This window comes from Coccinella septempunctata, chromosome 2, assembly GCF_907165205.1.
Source record: "Coccinella septempunctata chromosome 2, icCocSept1.1, whole genome shotgun sequence".
NCBI lineage: Eukaryota > Metazoa > Arthropoda > Insecta > Coleoptera > Coccinellidae > Coccinella > Coccinella septempunctata.
This window is the reverse complement of record NC_058190.1, coordinates 45,885,895-45,912,379: the sequence shown is the minus strand read 5'-3', so window position 1 is coordinate 45,912,379 and position 26,485 is coordinate 45,885,895. Positions and strand designations below refer to the sequence as shown.

Here is a 26,485-nt window from a genome sequence, read left to right as displayed (position 1 = left end):
CAATTCTTGTGTATGTTACCCTTCTTCTCGCAAAACTACCGCTTGGGCACATTCCTCTTGTGTCAAATTGCATGTTTCGCGTTGCATAGCGATCGAGTGTAGAAAATCAAACGAAAGAAAAACTATTGATCACTAGAACTGATCGCGGAGGCTGCGGTTTTCACCATTCTTTGTTTCTCCGAAAAAGAGCTCGGAAATGTGTCATCCCTTTTCATCTAGCTGCTATAGTTCTCGAGATCCTCTCAGTAGACAACGAATTTTGCCCACCCTGTATAGGGTCCTTTTTGGGCGGACCACCTGTAACAGCAACACTGATGAAAATTTGATACAAGTGCATAAAGTAAATTTTCTCTCGAATATCCACATCAATTTTTGAGTAGTGTATCTAACTTTCAACCAGCTCGAATCAGACTAACTGTCAACTGGATGGAAATGGTGGATCAAAACTCGAAGCTTGAAAATTTCTCTCATCGCAGCCAAGTTATATTCACCTCTCATCGCCTGCGTAGTCCCGAACCCGGTCGTATCTCACAAGTTGTGCCAACCTGACAAGATGTATGTCACTGTTCTTGACACACCCAACAAGTTGTCAGCTAAAATTTAGTACGCAACGACCTCGTGGCACCTCCATCTTCCCGGATCGGAGGAAAAAAGAGGGAGAGGAGAAGGAAGAGAGTAAAAACGAACACCCGCACTTGTACACGCCGCGATTCCGAGAAATTTATGCGTTTTGTCCCCTGTCCAATTTATTATGCCCGCTTTTTCTTGCCGTGTCAGATTTGTGTTGGTCTCCGTCATTTTACTGTACTAGAACAAACGGCGTCGGGGTTTGCGCAAAGGGATAACGATGAGGAATGAGGAAGTCCTTTTTGTTCTACGAATCACCACGTCAGTCATCCCTGTCATACTTTTGTTTCGGCACTTTTGATTGCCTACAGGAAGATCCAGAAATTGAGGCGTTAAATTGAGAAACGTATATACTCCATTCACTTTTATTTTAGCAGTCGGTTGGCCATGAAATATATTTCTCAAGTTTTTTAAACTAGAACGGAGTAAGGTTGGCACTCATGAATTGTCATTAATGTCATAACGCCGTTGCCACAATTAATATCTAATATTACAAAAATTCCGAAAGTGATTGAAGAAAGAGACAGGGTTTCAGGAAGTGCTATTTGGAATTCAGGTCCGCTCATTCAAATAGTTATACCCTGATATTCTAAAATCCACAATACAGACGGTAGCGAACATATTCAATGTAAGAGAATTTATATAATGTTTCATCTGAATCTAAACGACTCATATTTCAACTGAATATTTCCACAATCAGAAAGATTGTGAATGAAAAGGATGACAAAGAATTTCCTTCTATTGGGAGACCCAAAAAAGTGGTGGCATTTGAGAATTTTATGTTTGAGTGAATTAATGCGAAAAGTTTAGGTAAAGGATTTCCGATGAATGTCATCGTAGAATAAGTTCCCGAAAATTGATTTTTCTATTTTTCATTTGACTTGTCCTATACATTGTAAATGTCTTAAGGTACCAATAAATACCTAATTATTATTATTATATCAATGTATTAAGATGAACAGCCACAAATACGCTCTAGTTGTCCTGTTGATTGTTTATTCATGTGAAATTTTTGTTCAAAGGTGAAGTTCTTCTTGACTTGAAACTTCCTTTAATTCCTTTCAGTTATATTGATTGAATATGATTTTTGTTGAAGAATTTAACATTCTTGTAATTATCTGTTAATTCCTTCGGGAGATACCCATTCCCAACCACTGCATCATTTGCGTTTCATCTTCGGGTTAATATTTTTGAAATCTACAACTGATGTAACGTATTCAAACTTTAGCCAAAGAAGATAGCGAACATTTACTTTCCTCAAGCTAGTACATATCATGATATTATACTGATCTCTTGTATTTTCCATTCAAATAACTAGATTTGGTATGCCTTCAATCAGTTTGTATAAACTTCAATTATGTTCGTAACATATTTTCCGAAGAGATTCGACATTGTGATAAAATACATAATAACAGAAACTTTCACGTAGAACGGGCAACATAGCGTTGATTTAAAACCCAAAAATGTTCTGACAAGCTTCATAACCCCACATTTTCGTACTATACAGAGTGAAATGTGTCGAATTTCCATGGCCAACCGAGTGCTGAAACAAAAGTGAATGGAGTATAGGTTTCTCCATATCCAAACATTTTATTTTAAATTTTTCGTCCAGGATTTAAGCCTTCCTATACACAACTATAGGTCTCTTCATATGATATGCTGGATGCAAATAATTAGGTACTTGTTCATGACATGGAAGTAGAACTTCAATTTTTAAGGTTCCCCAAGCAAAACTAATTTACAACGAATGAAATATAGGATAGGTAAGGTATCAAATGAAATATAATTTCCATTGAAAAAAAGTAACTTTGCATTGCCACCCCGTATACAAATGAGTTAGACATATTGTATCATTAATTTATTGAAGACAGCGTCATCTAGAACAATTTTTATTCGAGTATTTTTTCTGTAATTCCTATAGTTTCGCATAATGACCAGGGTCTTTTTCTGGCAGATACTGAATGGCGAATGCGCCAGAAAACTGAGAAAATGAAATTTTTCTTAGAGAAATGACAGATCTAAAATCCTCTTCATAAATCTTGAAATATAAAAGATGAAATATCGATAATTAAAGTTCAGATTCAACCACATAAAAGCACTGATTGAAACTATAATGAAAATTTGAATTATTCAACAACTTTGGGAAACTTTTGGGATTTTTCTGTTAAATTTCATGCGTATGTGTTCAACTAGACTTGAATAATTAATTGTTTATTATATAATTGGATTTTGTGCATAAAGAACAAATATAAGAATTTTAAAAAATGTTCGTCGTCGAAGAGTAAAACTATCCTAAGAATCCTTTCAAGATCCTTTCGATTACGGTTGTTCCCACAACAAATGGTAAAATTAAGAAGTGAAACCATGTTACCACGGTCACAATGGTCCAGAGTTGATTTGTAATCGATTCGTAAAACAATTTGTTCGGGATTCAACAAACGCACATAAAGATCCCGATAATTCAAAGGAACTCCATCGCGGAAATAATCCCAGCGAGACTGACGGAACAACTTCATTTGGAGCTTCATCAAAAACGCCGGAAAACAAAAAAAAGCACACCCAACAATCGGTAAAGCGACAAGCTGCTTGCAAGCCGGTTGTTAAACGGCATTAAAGTTCTCAAAGCGTAAGAGGCAGCCGGAACATGTATAAATACAAGCAAACATTAACATTGTGAGAGTTTACACCCATCACGCATTTCGTTTTATGGTCAGCAAAATGGGAAATTCTAATTCACAGAAATGATATAAGCCAAGGTGTCTATTTTTGACGTTTGTAGGTGGTGAACTCTTGAAGGGGGGTCAAAATATTCGTATACGAGTCAAAGACTCACCCTGTATAGAAAATCGTTGACCAAATCTTGCCACACCGTTTAAAAAGACAACGAAATCTTGTATAAGCGAACATCCAAGTGTAGTATATCTGTTCTAAGCGGACTACTTCCGCGCGTACCATCCGGCCCGAAGGACCATCTCTTTTGTGATCTGGAAGGCGTCTTCAACGGGCTCCTCGAAGATGGGAAACGGGTGCAGGCTCACCGCTGGGCTATTGTAGGTGGCATGCACTACCCGCAGTTACGTATAATAAAGTACACCTCGTGATATTTTAAATGCCCTCGTCTCGGCTCTAATCGCCCCCGAGGACAGGAAGGTGGTCCAATAGATCACGACAATATGTGGGGGAATGAATGAATTTGTCAGCCACCCTTTGTGAAACGGCAGTTAAGTCTCTTGTTATGTCAAGAATCTTAACTCGAGGTACCCCATTCAGAGGGTACGATCTTATTGTCAGCCTTCGAGGAGAACTGCGCGTTTTGTTGATAATACGTATACATGTAGAGGGTGATTTTGAATCATTATCATTCAAACATGACATATACGAGGATGTATTGATATCTGGTAAGCCTAGACCAGTTCCATGCATAAAAAAATATTGCGTTACCATAGCAACGAACAATAACTCATTAAGAAGTGTCAGTGTGAAGTTTGAGGTCGAAAAAAAAACAGAATTACGTAATAAATTAAAAGAAAGAAGATCTCCACCGAAATTGTGGAAATCGAAAAATTGGAGTATCGAGCCATCATAAAGTACCTGTATTTAAAGGGTTAAGAAGTAATCAGATTTAAGGAAGATATGCTTAATACCCTTGGTGATCAATGTCCTTCGTATATGCGACCGTGAAAAATTGGACTGCAAGCTTCAAAAGAGGTCAATTTTCCATTGAAGATGATGACCGATCGGGAAGGCCAGTTTCTGTGTCAGTCCCCGAAAATATCGATGCAGTTCATGACATGATTTTATCAGACCGTCGAATTGGGCTAAAACGGATATCTGAAGCACTGAATATTTCATACGAACGCGTTCATCATATAGTTCACGTCAATTTGGACATGAGAAAAATTGCTGCAAAATGGATCACCAAATGTTTGAATGTTGACCAAAAGCGTGCAAGGGTAGAAGCATCGCGTTCGATCTGTGCTCGATTTGGAAACGATGTAGACTTCTTAAACCGAATTGTTACCATGGATGAGACTTGGGTACATTTCTACGATCCAGAAACAAAGCAACAATCGATAGAATGGTGACACTCTGGTTCTCCAAGACCTAAGACGTTTCGTGACCAAAAATCTGCTGGAAAAGTTCTTGCTTCAGTTTTTTGGGAATGCCATGGAGTAATCATGATTTGATTTTTTGTATAAGGGTAGAACAATAATTGGAGATTACTATTCGACATTACTGACCATTCTACGGGAAAAAATTAAAGAGGAAAGACGCGGAAAGCTAACCTAAGGTATTTTGTTTTTGCAGGACAACTCCCCTGCACACAAATCTCATGTTGACATGTAAAAAATTCATGATTTAGGATTTGAATTACTAGAACACCTCCCTTATTCACCAGATTTGGCTCTATCAGACTCCAGACTCTCATCTCTTTCCTCAACTTAAACAAAGTTTAAAAGACGTAAATTTTCTTCCAACGAGGAGGTCATAAAAGCTGTGGAGGTCTGGTTTGCAGATCAAGAAGAAATACTTTTTTTAGAAGGTCTAGAGACGTTGCAGGTTCGCTGTAATAAATGTATCCAATTAAGAGGAGAATATGTTGAGTAATAAAATATTTTGACATTGAAATTTTGTTCGGTTCTATAGTAGGCTAAGAATTTTTTAATATATCCTCGTACATGCATTCGAGATGAAGGATTTCCACGTTTATAATACAAGGTGTCCCAAGTTCGAGTGCCTATTGGACGTTTCTGGAGAACTGGACATATACTTCCAGTTATACAAGGAGTGAAAATAAATTTGTTAAGAAATTTTTTTCCACTTTTTAGTTTGTGATATGATTAAGTATTCGATGTTGAATATATTTCTGTTAAAACAATGAATGGTCCAGTTTCCGAGGGTTCAGATATTCTGATATCCAATCAATAATGTACGGATAAACGTGATTATTGCATTCCTTTCATTGACTTCTTTCGCAGTTGACCGAGCACTTGGACAACCTCACATTCCTTGGTTCAGTGTAGTCATTCTCTGCACCACATTAATCGGTTCAATGGGTGTTCAGGACACAAGTAACACGTGAGGAAAACTGCAAAGCTGGCCACGGACTGCTATAACGTCACGTAGACATGGGAAGTCACATCACGTCCAAAAAATTGCATGTGGTTCAAAGTTGGTATTTGTATTTAAATGGTTTATCAACTGTCTGAAGCCACACTGATGGAAGACCCGTGTACTTTTACAAATACCACATTGAAGTCTGTTTACACCTTAAGAGAACAGTCCAAAAGTGACTCCAACCTACACTAGCCAAATCACTCTGACAAAACCTGAAGCATAGGTACTACAATTTGTTAAAATCTTATTACAAGTTATTAAACTAGTCGTTCTGGAGTTACGCCTGTTTGGTGTAGATGCTATCTATAGTTAAAACACACTCTTGTAACTTTTGAAATGAATGTGATTTGGGCTAGAATTTATTACAAATTTATTACAACTAACTCATCAATTCAAAGCCCAATTTTGATCTTTGTAAGGAAATCCTACCTCCAATATCAAATATTCTGAGCTATGTGTGTTCCAGGAGCTACTATTATATAGTAAAATAATTTATTATACTTCATGCTGAAGGGCCACAACACCCTGTATTAGTAATATTTGTCGGTTTAAGAAAATGGAAAATTTTGATCGAAATATAATTCGTTGTGTTGTATCAAAAAACTAAGTTTTAAAGTTAAATATTTTATTACAATTGACCGCCTCATACTGAAGAGCCGAAGCACCCTGTATTATGTAATATTTGTGATCTGGTGTAGCAAAATATTTCACTATGACAATGATAGTTTTTAGAAAACACCACCTCAGAATATTTGATATCGAGGTTGATTGGTATTTGAATTGATGAGTCAGTTGTAATAAATTTGTAATAAATTCTAGCCCAAATAAGTTACAAGTGGGTGGTGTAGCTACAGATAGAACCCACTCCAAACAAGCATAACTCGGGAAAAACGACTATAACGAGTGTAATAAAATTCAAAACCTGGTGCAATAAATTGTAATTTTTTTTTTCAAATTGTAGAAGGTATGCTTGCGGTTTTGGCGTGATTTGGTTGTAGGTAATAGATACAGTTTTCTTATCTGAAAGTACAATATTTTGTATGTGACTGTAACAGGGGACTTAAATCTCGTCACAACTTAGTTTGGCACCCACAGGTCCCCTTCTGATTCTTCCCTCGGCCTTGAACCCATCTTAAGACAACTCTCAACACTTCATCGGTCTCCAAATTTGACACGTAGTCGCCGTACGAATTCTGAGAAAGGTCGGTCCGTTCCACGAGTATTATTCAAGAGACAAAACGTAATTAATAAAAATAAATGTCCTATATATAAAACTGCCACAGGTCTCCGCAACAAGTGTCAACTGTAAAAGTTAATGGTGCTGCAAAGACGAAAGATGGGACGGGACAGAGAGGAATATAGGGGTTCCCGAGAGGTTCGACAAGGAAGGTCCATTACCATTTGGCCAGCACATGTTCCAGAACACTCATTATGTTCTATTTTCTTTTCGTAGTTTTTAGGTTAGGAAGTTGGCTATACAAACACCAGTAATTATGATGTGGATGCGGAGAAGACAGATATATTATGAGGTTCGGTGCTGGAGTTGAACGTTCACGTTCTTTGTTGAAATAATTTCTATTTAACGTTTTCGACGCTGGATTCATTCAGTTACTGGATGCAGATACAGCCTTGAGAAGTCAAATAAAGCAGGATATACTAGGAATTTCCAATATATTTTGATTAACATGTTGCATTATCCCAAGAAATACACAAAAACTGGGACAACTATAAAGATTTTCCCATATTTTGTTGTTTTGAATGAATCTAGTTATTCGAGATCTCCTAATCAGTAGGCAACTGCCAAATAGAGATTATAAAACAGCGTTGACACACAAGAAACGGTTAGCGGCGAAACAAGAAGAATCAACCTGATGACCATTCTCGTTAATAGCGACTTGTTCCACCTAAGAGATACAAATTGGTCCCCCGATAAGTGAGGAGGGTTTCGTATACCGGCTTGTAATAGAATTAATCGTTACCACGGCCTGCCGAGATCGTGTGGAATAAAAGGTGGAAAAAAACAAACGACGACAATAAAACAAGAGAGATGGTAGGTGGGCCGTCAGGGCCCGCTGCGACCAGGAGGTCCGGCTCGTTATGTGACAAAACAACCATGACGAATTGATCAAGATTAGGTTCCGTGTTTTTAATTGTTCACTGGACCAAATTTTCTAAAATATTACGCCCGATTTTACGAATATTTCACGGTGCAGTTGCGCCCACCCTGGTGTACCGGTTCGGAGGGACCTGACGAGGTTGAGACGGGTTCTTTGCCGTTTTTTCGATGTGAGCACGCTTGGAATATTTCACTTTTTTCTTATTTTTTTTTCCGAAATCATCGAGATGTATTTTATATGGTCATAATGAAGAGGGTGTAAATGAATGGCCAGTAAATAGCGTAGGTACATATTTCATATAATATTTTCAACAGCCCCATCTTACACAGGGTGGTCCACAATAAAGTCCCGTATTTGTGACGCTCAGGAGAGACATAGATTCCCTAAGCATTCTGTACAATATTCCTTACTAGATCTTAAACAGAGAATATCTCAAGGATTTCAAGTTATAGGTACCATGAACATTTAGAACGGTATATAAATATTGGCGTGTTATGCATTTGTGAACTGTCAACATTCTGCAAGTGTCAATCACTTGTCCGTGGAGGGTATAGACTACCCAACATACAAGCAGGCGCGAAATTTAAATTTCTTCTAGTTTTTTTTATTTTCCTAATTCCCAAGCAACTCTTCGGATTTTTTGTTCCGTAAGAAGTTCCTATGAAGTATGAGGAAGGTTTAAAAAAATGAATGAAATCAGTCCAGCCGTTTTTACGTTATGAGATGGCGACGAAAAACAGAGGTTTTTTTGTTTATAAAGAAGATATTTTAGTTTTTTCTGAGATATATATTCTAGGTAATTGATAAGAAAATTCAAATTTTCAACAAAATATATATGTATGTAGTGGTTTTTCCGTGTCCAAGATAAGATGATAACTAGATGACAATTTTTTCAGAAAAAAAACAAAAATGGTAAATGAGCTTAGACACATGATTTGATGGCTTCAAAGAGAAAATAATCGAGTTCATATTTACCATCGCATACTCTTGTGAAAAAAATATGATAATAACGTAATTGCATAAAGTATACTGCTTATGTGTATAAGCAAGAAAAAAAAATGAAAAATTGCTTTTCACGTTCTGATCATCGACTGCTATACAGGGTGAGTCTTTGACTCGTACAAATATTTTAATAGTAGATTCTTGAGGTCGAAAGAAACACTTTCTTCCTTTACCATTTTTTTCGAACCGGCTCGGTTTGAAAGATACAGGCTGTTGAAAAACCATAAAAAATATAATTTTTAGTTTTACCTCAAAAACGGTTTTATCTAATGAAATGAATTCCGGAATATAGTTTTTCATTTATTTGCTGAATCTTTTTCGAACACAAAATATCACCCACGTCTTTCAGTTTTCTCATTATGACCATTACGTACCATAAAAATAGCAAAAATTCAAACAACTTAACTCCTGAAACTATGTTGGACGCTATATATCTAATGAATATTTGAATGTTTTGTAAATTAAAAGTACCTATTCTTCATATTTTCTCGTATAATTTGCCGTTTTCGAATAATTTGATGTTCAAGAATTAAAAAGTATCTGTGAAATTTGAAAACTTGGGTCCTTCGATTGAATACAACTCCTGTAAAAGATCCACAGATCTGTTGTGTCACAGATTTAGCTAGTTATTCTGCAGGTAATTTTGTTTCGCCAGGGGTGGCATAGCTCATTATGAAAACTTAAAATGGCTATATAAGAAGAAAGTGTTTCTTTTGACCTCAAGAATCTACTGCTGAAATATTTGTACGAATCAAAGACTCACCTTGTATTGATCTGAATAGTAGAGGTGCGAGCGCTGCACTAATGCAGAAACGACCCATATTTATCATCAAAAGGACCGAGCTTTTTTCTCCCCCAGGATTTTTAGGTTCATATAATTGGATTGCATATTTGTATTTGAATCTGCAGAATTCTACCGAATAGTGCACATCCAGATAAACTCCCAATTTTCCTTCACAGCATCATATTAACAGAATCAAACCCTTTTTTTAGTACACAGCCATCGCCCATCATAGCATAAAGTTCTGTTTCAAAAGTTTGTTTTTCGACAATTTTCTTGTATAGGTAGTTACCATTAGTTGGAAATTTGTTTGCAGTTCCTAGCTTTATTTCGTAGAAGAGAGATGATAAGTGAAACCATGTTATTGAAAAGGAGGAATTAATATTTATTATATGGATTCTATAATATTTCAAAACGTAGAGTACAAAAAATTCGAGTGTCTTTTAATTTTTTCATTGTCGATTCCTAAGGTTTATAATTATTGGGTATACTAAACAAATAGTTGGGTGCGGTATAGATAGAGTGGATGTTGATAAATAGCATTTGCGAAAAAGCATTCAGAATAAAACATATAAAATAAACCATTGCAGTTTGAACTGACAAGAACGGAAGGTATTTGAGAAATCAACAGAGAAGGGATTGTAAACCATAAAAAACAACTGTTAAGATAATACTTATCGGGGAACAGCGATAAATAGGACTGTCAGACACGAAAAAATTAGTCATTGCTGGTTTCGTGGAGAACAATAGTATCTCCTCTAAGAAGTGCCAAACTATCTTGACTGCAGATACAGCAGAAATCTAAATCCAAATAGAGAACAAGAAAATGTTCTAGGTGATATCTGACAAATACACAAATATAATTCTCATTGGTAGAACAGGCAAATTCAAAGTTGAGTTGAAAAATTCCAAAGAATATTTTCCGAAAAAATAAGGTCAAGTTTTTTTTTCGTTTGTGTATTTTTGAGATCAAATCACCTACGGACTGCACGAAAATTAGCTGTTTTTTTACCTCATAGGTAAATTGAATTTTTCGATGATCCAAGTGAAGAAAAAATCTACAAATACTTTCCTTCGAAGCAATAAGTGTGAATAAATGTACCTTTACAAAAATTGATGAATACTTTTAATTACATATCATGAAAAAAATTGACGACTTCAACGAACGCAGCGGAAGAAAAAATTGAAAAAGTTTCTGCCTATTCCCATGAATGAGAACACCGGAAATAATGAATAAAATGTGCCGAGGACTTACGTAATTATTGTTGTAGTTCATTAATTATCGAGTGGCGTCAATGAATGTGCCGTTTCGAAAAACAAATAATAGCTCTAGACCCACAACGAAGTCTTCAGCGTAGATCTGGCAGTAATATTCAATATGTACGAGGCACGATCATTAAAAGACTGAAATTGAGCAAGAGATGAAACAGTGGCTTAAGTACCATATTCTTTTTTCCATGAAATAATATGGAAAATCATTAAAATGCTGGACTCAGAATAGCGATAAGAGGTATCCGAGCGTTCTTATACAGGGTGAGTCTTTGACTCATACAAATATTAGATTCTTAAAGTCAAATAAAATAGTGAATGAGAATTTGATTACTGCCTGAAAGATTTCAGCATCAGAGCTCAGGATTCGTTTACTCCACTAATCACTTTAAACGATTTATAACCTAGTCAAAAATAGAACAGCAATATTTCAAAATGAAGTGTCACTCGACCCATTTTGCCATGGAGGTTGCACGTCGAGCATAAGGGTGTGATAGTATACCAAAGAATTCAAAATCAAAAGATACTCCCATCACAAAAAAAATTAACCTGTAACTGAGTTTTCCTGAACAATCCATATACAGGGAAATGTTTGTGTGGGCCGCCCAGCATACCTCGATTGATTTTCAAGTGCCAGTTTTTCAATTTTTTCTATACTCCATATGCTTTCATTTTTGCTCTCGGTTGGCCATGAAATAATTTTCTCAAGTTTTTGTGACTAGAACGGAGTGAGGTTGGCACTAATGAAATGTCGTTAATGTTATTACGTCGTTGCCACAACTAATATCAATTTTTATTACGAAAATGCCGAAAGTGATTGAAAAAAGAGACAGGGTTTCAGAAAGTGCTATTTAGAATTCAGGTCCGCCCATTCAAATAGTTATACCCTGATATTCTAAAATCCACAATACGTCAGACGGTAGCGAACATATTCAATGTAAGAGAATTTATATAATGTTTCATCTGAATCTAAACGACTTATATTTCAGCTGAATATTTCCACAATCAGAAAGATTGTGAATGAAGAGGATGACGAAGAATTTCCTTCTATTGGGAGACCCAAAAATGTGATGGCATTTGAGTGAATTGATGCGAAAAGTTTACTACAGGATTTTCGATGAATGTCATCGTAGAATAAGTTCCCAAAAATTGATTTTTTTTTCATTTGATTTGTCCTATATATTGTAAATTTACCAATTATTATTATTATTATATCAATGCATTAAGATGAACATCCACAAATACGCGCCAGTTGTCCTGTTAATTGTTTATTCATGTGAAATTTTTGTTCAAAGGTGAAGTTCATCTTGACTTGAAACTTCCGTTAATTCCTTTTACTTACATTGATGCAAGATGATTTTTGTTGAAGAATTTAACATTCTTGTAATTATCTGTTAATTTCTTCGAGAGATACCCATTCCCAACCACTGCATCATATGGATTTCATCTTCGGGTTAATACTTTTGGAATCTACAACTGATGTAACGTATTCAAATTTTAGCCAAAGAAGATAACGAACATTATGTCTCCTCAAGCTAGTGCATTTTATGATATTATACTGATCTCTTGTATTTTCCATGCAACTAACTGGATTTAGTATGCCTTCAATCAGTTTGTATAAAATTCAATTATGTTCGTCACATATTTCCCGAAGACATTTGACATTCTGATAAAATACGTAATAACAGAAAATTTTACGTATAGAACGGGCAACATAGCGTTGATTTAAAACCCAAAAATGTTTTGACAAGCTTCATATCCCCACATTTTCGTACTATACAGAGTGAAATGTGTCCAATTTCCATGGCCAACCGGGTGCTGAAATAAAAGTGAATGGAGTATAGATTTGGTATGTCTTCAATCAGTTTGTATAAACTTCAATTATGTTCGTCACATATTTTCCGAAGAGATTCGACATTGTGATAAAATACGTAATAACAGAAACTTTTACGTAGAACGGGCAACGCTATGTTGATTTAAAACCCAAAAATGTTTTGACAAGCGTCATAAACCCACATTTTCGTACTATACAGAGTGGAATGTGTCAAATTTCCATGGCCAACCGAGTGCTAAAATAAAAGTCAATGGAAGTATACATATAGAGGTGTTTTTGTCCTGGTAACCGAGGAATTATCAAATATCTGTCAAGCTTTTTTACGAGGAGCTGAAAATAATGCGAAAGTGTTCCCAAATTACCAAAAATTCCGCGTTTCGTTGGACGACCTTGACTTTTGACAGTCGATAATTAAACGAACAGTTGTAGAATCGTGCAGAATGCTGCGGTGTGGGGTCCGATCCGAACAAGTTCCGTGAATTGTAGTTATATTCCGAAGTGTAAACTGTAAAACATAAAATATACGCGTTAATTCCTGTTTCTTTTCGGGGCAGAGAGTACCACACGCAGGCACACGAACGCGGGAAGCACGTCGCCCGCGACCGAATTGTCAATATTAACAATTTCGAAAATACTGCGCGCCCGGTTTTACGGCCCAGTGTTTAGCAGTTATGTAGCCACTTCAAAAGACTTCCATGTTGCCCAGAGAGCGAGGGAATGAAGAGGGGGAGGATGATTAACGAGCTTTCCTCGAAATGATTTGTGACTTCGGGGAATTATTGTTAACGAGGCCCGTTCTATGGAGTAGGTGTTTTTGCCAGCGACTGCTGTAAAATGCCTTCAAAAGAACGTATCAGCTGTTGAGGATTGGACAACATATTTCGCACTTGATTACGACGTATAACTAATCCTCTAAGACGAGTCAACTGTAGAAGGAAAACTGTCTATCAAAACATAAACACTCAAAAATTGAGTGGTAATAAATAATAATAATATAGAGTTTATTGATCAGTTAATGACAAACTATGATGGTAATGATTAACCTACACCAGTCAAAACCGGAAGAATATTACAATTTGATATATTTTTATTACAATTTATTACAATGACATCAGGTCTGAATTTCATTACACTTTCCCTCGCACTTTCCAGACTTATTCTCGTTTGATGTAGATTTTATCTGAAGCTACACCACCCACTATTCCAAGAGCTACTATTATCATAGTGAAATATACTGCTCCACAAGAGTATCTAAGGGATATCGTATTCGACCGTTTTTAAAAGTATGTAATCTTTGAGAAAATCGCTGTAAAATCATTTAAAACTCAATAACAACTTGAATCGATCCAATAAAATTCAGTATGAGACATTTCGTCAATCTGGTTGCCTTTTTTCTGAAGTTTGGTTCTTTGCATATGCTTCATGAATGTTCTTATTTTGAAATGGAGTCAGTTTATCAACGGCTTCGATTTGAAACGAGTTTTCTGAAAACGCCAACACGTAAATTAACAAACGCTGAGGCTAATAGGGCTATCGGAATGCTACAGGTTGGCCTAACTCAGGTTGTTGTAGCGGAAAGGCTCCAAGTCAGCCAAAGTGTGATTTCTCGACTTTGGAATAGGTTCAGGGAGACAGGTTCCATGTTGGAAAGACCAAGGCTTGGTGGGCGACGAAAAACAACACCTGCTCAGGATCAAGTCATTACCGTTTCGGCGAGAAGAAACCCTACATCTACGTGTAGATGCAACGGAATACTCTTCAAAATGCAGATGGGGTCCAAGTTTCCATCGAAACCATCAAACGACGTTTGAACGAGGTGAATCTAGATTCTAGACGTCCATTAAGAAGAGTTCCATTAACACGTGACCATAAGCGTCAAAGACTGGAATGGGCAAGGCAACATATCAGTTGGAGCGATCAATGGCGTAGTGTCCTTTTCACTGATGAATCCAGATATGGACGATTTTCAGATTCTCGAAGAATAAGGGTATGGACAATCCCACGCATACCCCGTAATCGTCGCTATGTCCAAGAAGTCCATCCATTCCGAGGGGGTAGTGTTATGGTATGGGCCGGGATATGTTTAAACAGGCGCACAGATCTACACATTTGTCCTGGGAATATGACCGCCTTATGGTATAGAGAGCATGTCATTGACAATGTTGTGCCAAATTTTCACGCTGCTATTGGTGAAACTTTTCAGTTTCTAGACAATAACGCTAGACCGCACCGTGCAGCCATAGTTGAGAATGCGCGCGAGGAGCTTGGTATTCCACATTTACCAATACCTCTACTCACCAGATTTGAATTGCATAGAACATGCATGGGATATGCTCCAAAGAAGATTAGATAATCATCAACCTACCCCAGAATCCTTAAATGATCTGAGAGAGCTTCTGCCCCGTTTATAGAACCAAATTCCTCACTTTCGTTATTTTACTCGATTTTTCTTAACCACATACGCTGCAGGCCTACAGGCTGAAGTTCATTTGCAACTTGAAATCATATTAATATGAATTTTCATCACAAAAATCTCATTTCAAATATATTGTTGTGCAATTTGAGTCAATATCCCTAACTCATGTGGAGCAGTTTATTTTATAACACCAGACCACCTGATGCTGAAGGGTTACAACACCCTGAATAAGGTTCTTTTGTGATGACCATGGAAAATATGATCTTGAAAGTTCATATGAATGATTTTTGTTCTGATATTGATAGGCCTGTCAAGACAAGACTTGACAACTTTAGTCCATAAGAATTTTCGAGAACGATACATTCTACTGGGTGAGTCTTTGACTCGTAAGAATATTTCAACAGTAGATTCTTGAGGTCAAAGAGACACTTTTTTCCTTTACCACTTTTTTCGAATCGGCTAGGTTTAAAAGATACAGGCTATTGAAAAACCATAAAAAATGTTACGAGACAAAGACTCACCCTATATAGATTGAAATACATACTAAGTGGTATGTAACTTCTGTTTTTGGCGAGAATAGAAGATATATATTAATATTATAGCTCTTGAAGAGAAGAATTGTTCTCTACACGTTGCTGTATAAATAATTCCTGAATAAACCAGTTCCTTAAGACTGACAACTTTATTCTCTAAGTATTTCATCTCAATTTCTAGGATTTTTCGAGATTTCTACTAACTACCCAAGTACCCCTTCTGCCCATTTCAACTGTAAATGATATCCTGCCTATTCAACTCGGTGGCTAGTTCTTGTTCATTATCTCGAAGCGTCTTTTGTCTAGAACTTCAAGGAGCACAGCTGGACCCTGAGCAACACATGAGGTGGTCCTTCAGAAGGATATAGAGATGGGAACAGATGCAGGTCCATTATTTTTTGACACTTGTCACACGATGAACGCCCCCATTCGTAAAATATCTAATCGGTTGAATTTTCCATGGGAGGAAGTATGGAGATTCGGAATACCGATAGAGTAGTCTATGGAATTTCTAAACGTCAACTGTCACCGTTCCAATACTAGACGACGGTAATTTGATGTTCAAATATAAAAAATATCTGTGATATTCGGAAAATTGGGTAATTTTGCAACTCTGTTAAAAGGATCCACAGATGTGTATACTTCATTCAAATTTATCTTAGCAGTCGGTTGGCCATGAAATAATTTTCTCAAGTTTTTGTAACTAGAACGAAGTTAGGTTGGCACTCATGAAATGTCGTTAATGTCATAACGCCGTTGCCACAACTAATAACAATTTTTATTACGAAAATGCCGTCCGCTCATTCAAATAGTTATACCCTGATATTCTTAAATCCACAATACGTCAGACGGTAGCGAACATATTCAATGTAAGAGAATTTATATAATGTTTCATCTGAATCTAAACGACTTATATTTCAGCTGAATATTTCCACAATCAGAAAGATTGTGAATGAAGAGGATGACAAAAAATTTCATTCTATTGGGAGACCCAAAAAAGTGGCATTTGAGAATTTTATGTTTGAGTGAATTAATGCGAAAGGTTTACTAAAGGATTTTCGATAAATGTCATCGGAGAATAAGTTCCCTAAAATGGATTTTTCTATTTTTCATTTGACTTGTCCTATAAAATGTAAATGTCTTAAGGTACTAATAAATACCTAATTAATATTATTACATCAATGTAGTAAAATGAATAGCCACAAATACGCGCAAGTTGCCCTGTTACTTGTTTATTCATGTGAAATTTTTGTTCAGAGGTGAAGTTCATCTTAACTTGAAACTTCCTTCAATTCCTTTTACTTATATTGATGCAAGATGACTTTTGTTGAAGAATTTAACATTCTTGTAATTATCTGTTAATTCCTTCGGGAGATACCCATTCCCAACCACTGTATCATATGTATTTCATCTTCGGGTTAATATTTTTGAAATCTACAAATGATGTAAGCCAAAGAAGATAACGAACATTAACTCTCCACAAGCTAGTGCATATTATGATATTATACTGATCCCTTGTGTTTTCCATGCAAATAACTGGATTTGGTATGCCTTCAATCAGTTTGTATAAACTTCAATTATTTATGTTCGTCACATATTTTTCGAAGAGATTCGACATTGTGATAAAATACGTAATAACAGAAACTTTTACGTAAAACGGGCAACATAGCGTTGATTTAAAATCCAAAAATGTTTTGACAAGCTTCATAACCCCACATTTTCGTACTATACAGAGTGAAATGTGTCAAATTTCCATGGCCAACCGACTGCTAAAATAAAAGTGAATGAAGTATAGTGTCATAAATTTAGCTTGTCATTCTGAAGGGAATTTTGTTTCTCCAGGGATGGCATAGCTCATTATGAAAACTTAAAACGGCTATATCTTTTTATCAGGGCCGATTAGGAAAAAATGGTAAAGGAAAAACGTGTTCCTTTTGACCTCAAGAATTTACTGTTAAAATTTTTGTATACGAGTCCAAGACTCACCCTGTATAATGAGGTATAACAATACATAATATTCGAAACACTGATGGCGGAAAGATTGTATGACGTCACCTTGTTCGGCGGTCTTATTCGCACAATTAAAATCCAATATTTTCCTCTCGTTGTGTTGTCGAGAAAAGTTATGACCGTGAAAACGACTTACCCACATCGGTCGGGAGTGTTTCATTCCATAAATTTCATGTCGTAACGACTCGTTGGCCGGGCATAGACGTTCATTTATATTTTTATGTGTACAGATTTCATTGGGTGATTTTTCTTCGAGGTGTGAGACAATCCGACCGGCCGGTAGATATTGGAGAATCTCCCACCGGAGGATGGTGTTCGATTTTAGTATTTGGATAATAAAAAATAATTGATAAGGTACTCGTAAAAGGCGAAACAGCGAAATTAATAAGGTAGTTCAGTTCGTTTGGTCTCTACATAAATTTGTGGACTCGTCGATAACTCAGATGAAACGAAGAGAATAATAATACACAGTGCGAGTCTCCAGTGAATACTTTGTATATTGTTATCTTAATTCACCATCGGAAGTCAAAAAAATCAATTCGAAGATATTGGTAGAGAAACTATAGATTTCCTTTTTTCCAGAGACTTTTATGCTTCTTAGGATAACCACAAAATCAAAAAACAAAGATCATGGTGGGATTCCATTTTCTGTGAACATTCTAATGAGCTCACACACGGTGTATGTTTTCAATTGAAAAAAACGAAGTTGGATGGGGTACGACCAAGGGTTTGAAGAAAAACACTCGATTCTTCTGCCAGAAAATAAGGGTTATCAAAAATCGATTGAAGGGTTTCAGCGTTTTCATTTTGACTTATTAGTTGAAGGAATATTAACATCAGACTTTTATTCTCATCTGTCTGGGTCCAGTTTTAGTGTCAGTTGGATTTTTGGACGTGGTTTTAGTACAAATTCGTCAAAGAATTATACTTCTTGGGACCCAAATCACTTTCAGTTGGACAGAAAGTAAACTGGAAGTTTCAGATTCAAAGTTACAGTAATGAACGCTGCTTGTTCCTGTTTTCTTCGACTTTACCTGTCTAACTTATATAATGGAAGCTTAATCTGATGGATTCTTATGGTCTTCTTCTAAACACATTGGATGAGCTTGGATTTTTAGATTTCTCTCTGTTGAGACTTCCTTCGATAGAAGGAAGATCGAAGAAAACTTGAAAGAAGCAGCGTTTCTGACCTTAGCTTCTGATTTTCCGTTACGGCGCCATCTATACAGGGTGAGTCTTTGACTTGTACAAAAATATCAACAGTAGATTCTTGACGTCAAAAGAAACACTTTTTTCATCTACCATTTTTTCTGAATCGGGTCGGTTCAAAAGATACAGGCTGTTGAAAAACTATAAAAATATTAAATCACAAACAATTTTATCGAAGGAAATGAATTTCGGAATATAGTTTTTCATTTATTTGCTGAATCTTTTTCGAACACAAGATATCACCCACGTCTTCCAGTTTTCTCATTATGACCATGAACCCAAATCTTGAAACTAAGTTGGACGCTATATAATGAATATTTGAACGTTTTGTAAAATGAAAGTATTCTTCATATTCTCTCGTATAATGTGCCGTTTTCGAGTAATTTCATGTTCAAAAATCAAAGAGTATCTGTGAAATTTGAAAAATTGGGTACTTTGGCTGAAAACAACTCTGTTTAAAAGATCCACAGATGAATAGTGTCACAGATTCAGCTTGTTACTTTGAAGTTTATTCTGTTTTTCCAGGGGTGGCACAGCTCATGATCAAAACTTAAAATGGCCGTATCTTTTCATCAGGGCCGAATCAGAAAAATTGGTATGAGAAAAAAGTGTTTCGTTTGACCTCAAGAATCAACTGTTAAAATATCTGTACGAGTCTGTATATTCAGAGAAGATGAACTAAATCCGTATAATTCTGGCATTTCTGAAAAGGGAAAATGTGGTTCAATGATTTTATCAATAGAACTGTCAAATCCGAAAATCTTGTCAAATGATGTTAGACTTATAGATAGGTAACTTATATGGTTGAAAACGAGGTAATCCTTGAAGACGGCTAGCGAATGCTTGCCGAAACGTCGGACAGAATAACCCAACCCGATGGGAATACTAAAATTAAGTTTTCATCGATAACCTTTTTATAAAATATTAAATGAGGTGACCACCAATGAGACCAAACTCATTTACCTAGAGGATATTTGAATAACGAACATATTATATCAATCGATAACCATCATCTGCTCAGATCAAATTTCTTATATGGATCGAACAACGAAAATACTCAAATGAGGTCTAATTGGTTTCTTTTCGCACTGAATTTCGTTTGTATGAGATACTCATATTGAATTTTACTGAATTCTTTGTTATTTTTTTCCCAAGAAAATTAGTTGATCATTTCTATGTGTCAAACAGAAGATGATTAATGCATTCGTTATTGGAAATTAGATCCCATACCGAATTCCCACGGTATTTCATCGAATCATTTCATTCCGAGTGAAATATCAATTTCACCTATCGAATTCAGTTCTCGAATTCCAAAATCTCGAATGGTTAAAAAATTCACCATTCCCATGTAAGCTGCACCACCTGAAATTCTTTTTTAACTGATTTATAAGCAGTGAAAACCCCATTCAAAAAAAAAAGCAAAAATTTTGGGTAGAAACTCAAATCATTATACTCTTCGGAACATATTTACCAACAAGGTTTTCGACATATAATAAATTATCGCACTAGATGGAGGTTTTGCCCTGAAGAGGGTGGCCTGGTCATTTAACTGCTGATTTAGATAGTTTCTTCGGGAGATTTCCGGTCAAGTTACACCCCCACACATGTGGAAGCATTGTTAAACTTTGAAAAGGCTACTGGAATAGTCGGCTAAATACTTTTGCTATGAAGTAGGGGCATATTTCCTGGTGGGACATTCATAAGGATTAGGCATACTTTGAAGTTTTCCCATATATCCCTCTTGAACAATTTGAATGGCGGAAGAAACAAGGTAACGAACCACACCTTTAACATTTTTTGAGTCAATATGTAGAAAAAAAATTCCGTACAAAAGTTTCAAGATTAATAACTGATTTTTACCTATTTTCACATAAACAGGGTGTATGAAGCTTGTACGTTCAAATGGTTCCCTATTCTATTATTCTGCTGTGATGAAAAAGTCATATAATTAATCGTCATGTCACGGGCGTAGCCAGGGGGGGGGGGGTTTTGGGGGTTCAAACCCCCCCCCCCCGGAATAATATAGTTACATAATATTAGTTTCAAAAAGTCTCAATTTATATGTCAAAATCAGAAAAATTTCATTTCAAAACCCCCCCCCGCAACTCAACCCTGGCTACGCCTATGCGTCATGTACAAAATATTAAAATTTTGCCCATCATTTATGATGAAAGTTTAAAACACTACCCATTCGTTTTTCTTAGAATAATCAGAAATCGCACATCAACAACCATATATTGCGTAGACTCAACAGTTCTATTGGAGTAAATAAAACAACGTAAAAAAACTGTAAACAATTCCCAGTATATGGCTCAAATAGTCCATTATAAACGAAAGGGATTTATGATGCCTTTTCAGCACTTTGTGTAGGACCATTTTATCGACAACCTTCGATTCTTCTTTCTTCAGCAACCAAATGACCAATAGCGACATGAATTCTTATTATTATATTTACGAAACTATTTTTGACGTCATTAGTATACAGGGTGAGCCTTTGACTCGTACAAATATTCTAACAGTAGATTCTTGAGGTCAAAAGGAACACTTTCTTCCTGAACCATTTTTTCCGAATCAGCTCGGTTTGAAAGATACAGGCTGTTGAAAAACCATAAAAAAATGTTATTCTTTCCCTAATACAGGTTATAGCTGCTATTCAATACCATCAAATTTTCATCACAACTGAACCCTAAATAAGCAGAGAAAAAAAGAATTCAAATACACTGCGCAAGAAAATTAACGCACATTATGGAAATCTCAAATTTATTCTACAACTGAAGGTGTTCTCAATGATAATTAATTTTATCAGAATTATGCATGCATATGTTTTCGACGGTTTTCTTCAATACAGATGTTTTTTCCCAGCAGGAATAAAAAAAAATGATATTATCAGATTTTGAATGTATTGGCTACATTCTAAAATCAGTTGTTCTCGATCAATTCTAGTGATCAATAGTTTTTCTTTCGTTTGATTTTCTACACTCGATCGCTGTGCAACGCGAAACACGCAATTTGACCCAAGAGGAATGTGCCCAAGCGGTAGTTTTGGGAGAAGAAGGGTGGACATACACAAGAATTGCTGAAAGGTTTGGAGGTTCCCATACAAGTGTGTCCAGAATGTTGCAGCGATTCAGGGAGACAGGTATGAATGTCCCAAGACCAGGACAGGGTAGACCACGGGTAACAACTGCCATTCAAGAACGTTACTTGAGAGTTTCTTCGTTGAGACAACGGTTTGCAACCGCTCGTCTCCTTCAAATTCAGCTTGAGCAAACTCATGAGGTGCAAATTAGCACTCAGACAATAAGAAATCGCCTCAGAGAATATGATTTAAGGCCTCGTGTCGCGGCAAGAGGCCCAGCTCTTACCCCAGTCCATCGAAGGGCGCGTTTGGATTTTGCGAGAGAGCATATCCATTGGGAAGAGGCCGGTTGGGAAAGAGTTCTCTTCACAGATGAGTCTAGATTCTGTCTCTACCATTGTGATCGACGTTCCCTTGTATACAGACGTCCACATGAAAGATATGCTCAGTGCAATTTCCTGAATACTACTGGTTTCGGGGGAGGATCGATTATGGTACGGGGTGGAATATCTTCGACTGCTCGCACAGACCTAGTGGTCGTTGATAATGGAGCTATGAATGCTGATAAGTATATAAGGAACATTCTTGAAGAGCATGTAGTGCCATTTGCCCCATACATTGGTGAAAATTTCATTTTTATGGACGATAATGCCAGACCCTATCGTGCGCGCATCGTTCAGGAGAACCTTGAAGAGGTTGAAGTCTCTCGAATGGAATGGCCAGCAAGAAGTCCAGATCTCAATCCGATTGAGCAGGTTTGGGACAACCTCAATAGAAGGCTGAGAAGTTCAGAAAATCATCCAGCTACTCTTAATGACTTAGGAATCCAACTCGGAGAAATCTGGGAAGGATTAGATCAGAACATTTTAAGATCACTCATTTTGAGTATGAACCGTCGTTGCCGAGCTGTAATTAACGCAAGGGGTGGAAATACAAAGTATTAAATCACTTATCAGCATTTCAGTATTTTGAAAATTGTTCATTTCTCTTCTTTCACATAAGATTCGGTGAAATCCTGAATTTTTCTTCCATTTAATGTGCCTTGTTTCGTTCAAAACCTTCCCGAGAGAACATAAAAAATAAGTTATAAAGTCAATGTAGAGTTAACTTTCATTAAAATTGAGATTTTCAGAATGTGCGTTAATTTTTTTGCGCAGTTTAGAAAATCCAAAAAATCTGAACAAAATAAAACAAATCTCATTAAATTCATTTATTTTTCCGAAAAAATCGATTGTTTCGTTCGAGTCTTATGGAAATGGGAATTTCATGTGGGCCACCCGGTATGAAACGATCTCGTGGACTCTCAGGTTCAGCAATGATTGTCGCCAGCTGACACAAGTCATAAGTCCTTGCAATCAATTCTCCTCCAATAAAACGAAAAAAAAAACCACAGCCGTAGGCACCGTTCGACAAGGCGGCCACGACTCTATCGCGCCATAAAAAAAAATGTCAAACCGTCCGGTTTTATGGCCGCAGCGCGCCCTCATGTCATCCGATAAAACTCTTGTTAACCGCCACTTTGACAGAATAATGTCCGTGTAACAGTTTCAAATGGATGCACTCTGGTTGCGATCGCAGCCGCGGGTGAAAAATAACAAATGTTAGTTGCGATTGTTCGATTGTTCACCATTGTTCGCGGCGTCTCAGCGTGGGCGTCGCTGGGGCTCCATGCGAGCCCCCCGGCCGATTTTACGGCGTCCGTCCGTGCACACACACGCATAACCGTATTGACCTTCTCTCGCCCGGATTTAATGCCGCTCGTCCGTCTTCCGTCAGAGCCTACTAACGCCGGCGTATCTCGAGACCCGATCGATTATCCGGCGATTTTCCGATGGATTGATGGAATTGTGTCGGTGTTTATTGGATACGTGGTTTATCGGTTCCGATCGACGAGCGATGTAGAGATTTGGCGAGCCAACTTATCAGAGGGAGTATACGTGGTCAAGTTTGGATTGTAAGCAAACAGATCTTTTGGTACGGTCTTGGACTTGAAAGATGTAAATTAATTTTTAACTGAACTCATTTTTTTCAGGATTTTTCGAAGGTCATCTTTAGAGTGAATTATCTTCCAGAAAAATTATCGTAGATCTAAACGTGATACACATTCTGAAAGAGCAACTCTTCTAGTAACAAATCTGAGAATTTCATCCATTTCGGCACAGCCGTTCGGTCTTGAGGAACTTTTAACTGAACCCAACTTTTTGGGAATTTTCGAAGGTCAACTTGCGAGTAATTTATCTTTCAGGAAAATTATCGTAGATCTGAACGTGATACATATTCTGAAAGAGCAACTCTTTTAGTAATAAATCTGAGAATTTTATCCATTTCGGCACAACCGTTCGGTCTTGAGGAACTTTTAACTGAACCCAACTTTTTGGGAATTTTCGAAGGTCAACTTGCGAGTAATTTATCTTTCAGGAAAATTATCGTAGATCTAAACGTGATACATATTCTGAAAGAGCAACTCTTCTAGTAGCAAACCTGAGAATTTCATCCATTTCTGCACAACCGTTCGGTCTTGAGGAAGTTTTAACTGAACCCAACTTTTTGGGAATTTTCGAAGGTCAACTTGCGAGCCATTTATCTCTCAATGAAAGTAACCGTACATGAAAATGTGATACATATTCTGAAAGAGCAACCCTTCTTGTAATAAATTTGAGAATTTCATCCATTTCGGCACAACTGTTCGGTCTTGAGGAAGTTTTAAATGAGCCCAACTTTTTGGGAATTTTCGAAGGTCAACTTGCGAGTTATTTATCTCTCAATGAAAGTAACCTTACATGAAAATTTGATACATATTCTGAAAGAGCAACTCTTCTAGGAATAAATCTGAGAATTTCATCCATTTCGGCACAACCTTTCGGTCTTGAGGAAGTTTTAACTGAACCCAACTTTTTGGGAATTTTCGAAGGACAATTTGAGAGTAATTTATCTTCCAGGAAAATTATCGTAGATCAAAACGTGATACATATTCTGAAAGAGCAACTCTTCTTTTAACAAATCTGAGAATTTCATTCATCTCGGCACAACCTTTCGGTCTTGAGGAAGTTTTAACTGAACCCAACTTTTTGGGAATTTTCGATGGTCAACTTGCGAGTAATTTATCTTCCAGGAAAATTATCGTAGATATAAACGTGATACATATTCTGAAAGAGCAACTCTTCTAGTAACAAATCTGAGAATTTCATCCATTTCGGCACAACCGTTCGGTCTTGAGGAAGTTTTAACTGAACCCAACTTTTTGGGAATTTTCGAAGGTCAACTTGAGAGTAATTTATCTTCCAGGAGAATTATCGTACATTCAAACGTGATACATATTCTGAAAGAGCAACTCTTCTAGTAACAAATCTGAGAATTTCATGCATTTCGGCACAACCGTTCGGTCTTGAGGAACTTTTAACTGAACCCAACTTTTTGGGAATTTTTCGAAGGTCATCTTTCGAGTCATTTATCTTCCAGGAAAATTATCGTAGAACTAAACATGATACATATTCTGAAAGAGCAACTTCTAGTAATAAATCTGAGAATTTAATCCATCTCGACGCAACTGTTTCGGTCTTGACGAATTCTCAAGTGAAATTTACAATTTTTGAAAAATGCCATTTCCAAGATGAAAATCTAAGCGAAGAGACACATAGGCATTCGAAATACATTTAGCGTGTTCGAAAACCTATGTTTTCATACCAAAATTTCAAATATCTGGCCCTGTTCAGGAGAAAATAGTTTTTTTGTTTTTCCACTTTTCATTTTCGAGTTGACTTCGAAGAGCTCTCGGGAGTGCAATTCTCTATTGAATCATCAACTGTTTGGTTTTCTGGAATCTTCAAAACAACTGCAATGCAGTCCATACTCTAGGACAGTAATAGAACATCCTGATTTTCAGACAGAGTAGCAAATAGGTCAGTTTAGGGGGGTCTAACCCGTACTTGAAATTCAATAAAATTTTGTCGAACTTCTAGGGGTTGTATCTCAGCCATTTTGGATACTTTATATAGACAATTTTCGGTTAAACGACTTATTTTGATGAGTTGTCCCTTTTTAAAAAAAAAGCCTCACCTTTGTATATTATATTAAAGCTTATCGTATCATTTTTTGACGGAAAACGGAAAACATATGTACCATGAAATTTTTTTAACGTAATTTCGTGTTTCATCCAAAATTTAGGATTTGAAAATTAATTATTGTTGGAGAAGGTAAAATTCAGAACAATCTGCAATTATAGAATCAATCTTCTAGTCCCGTTCCTCACTCGACCTATTTATAACTGTCCACATAAAAGCACATGTCGCGTTTCGAAGTATAGTCAAGTCCAATAAGTAAACCTTGTCCAGTCCGATAGGTCATAGTCGACGGAGACCCCTTAAAATTCCTATTTTACGATTCGGCTCGACCCGATCCTTAAAATCTAAAAAATGTTCACCTCCGTGCTGGACGCGTATACACGATGTGTTATAAGGAACTCGCACGGGGACAAAATGAATGATGCTTAC

At 36.7% G+C, this 26,485-nt stretch overlaps 1 protein-coding gene across 6 annotated transcripts in view; it reads right to left on the bottom strand.

Annotated features, from left to right (window-relative positions):
* Nucleotides 1-26,485, bottom strand: part of LOC123307786 (eyes absent homolog 2) — a 104,451-nt gene that overhangs the window by 9,919 nt on the left and 68,047 nt on the right. The gene's annotated exons all lie outside the window — the stretch shown is intronic.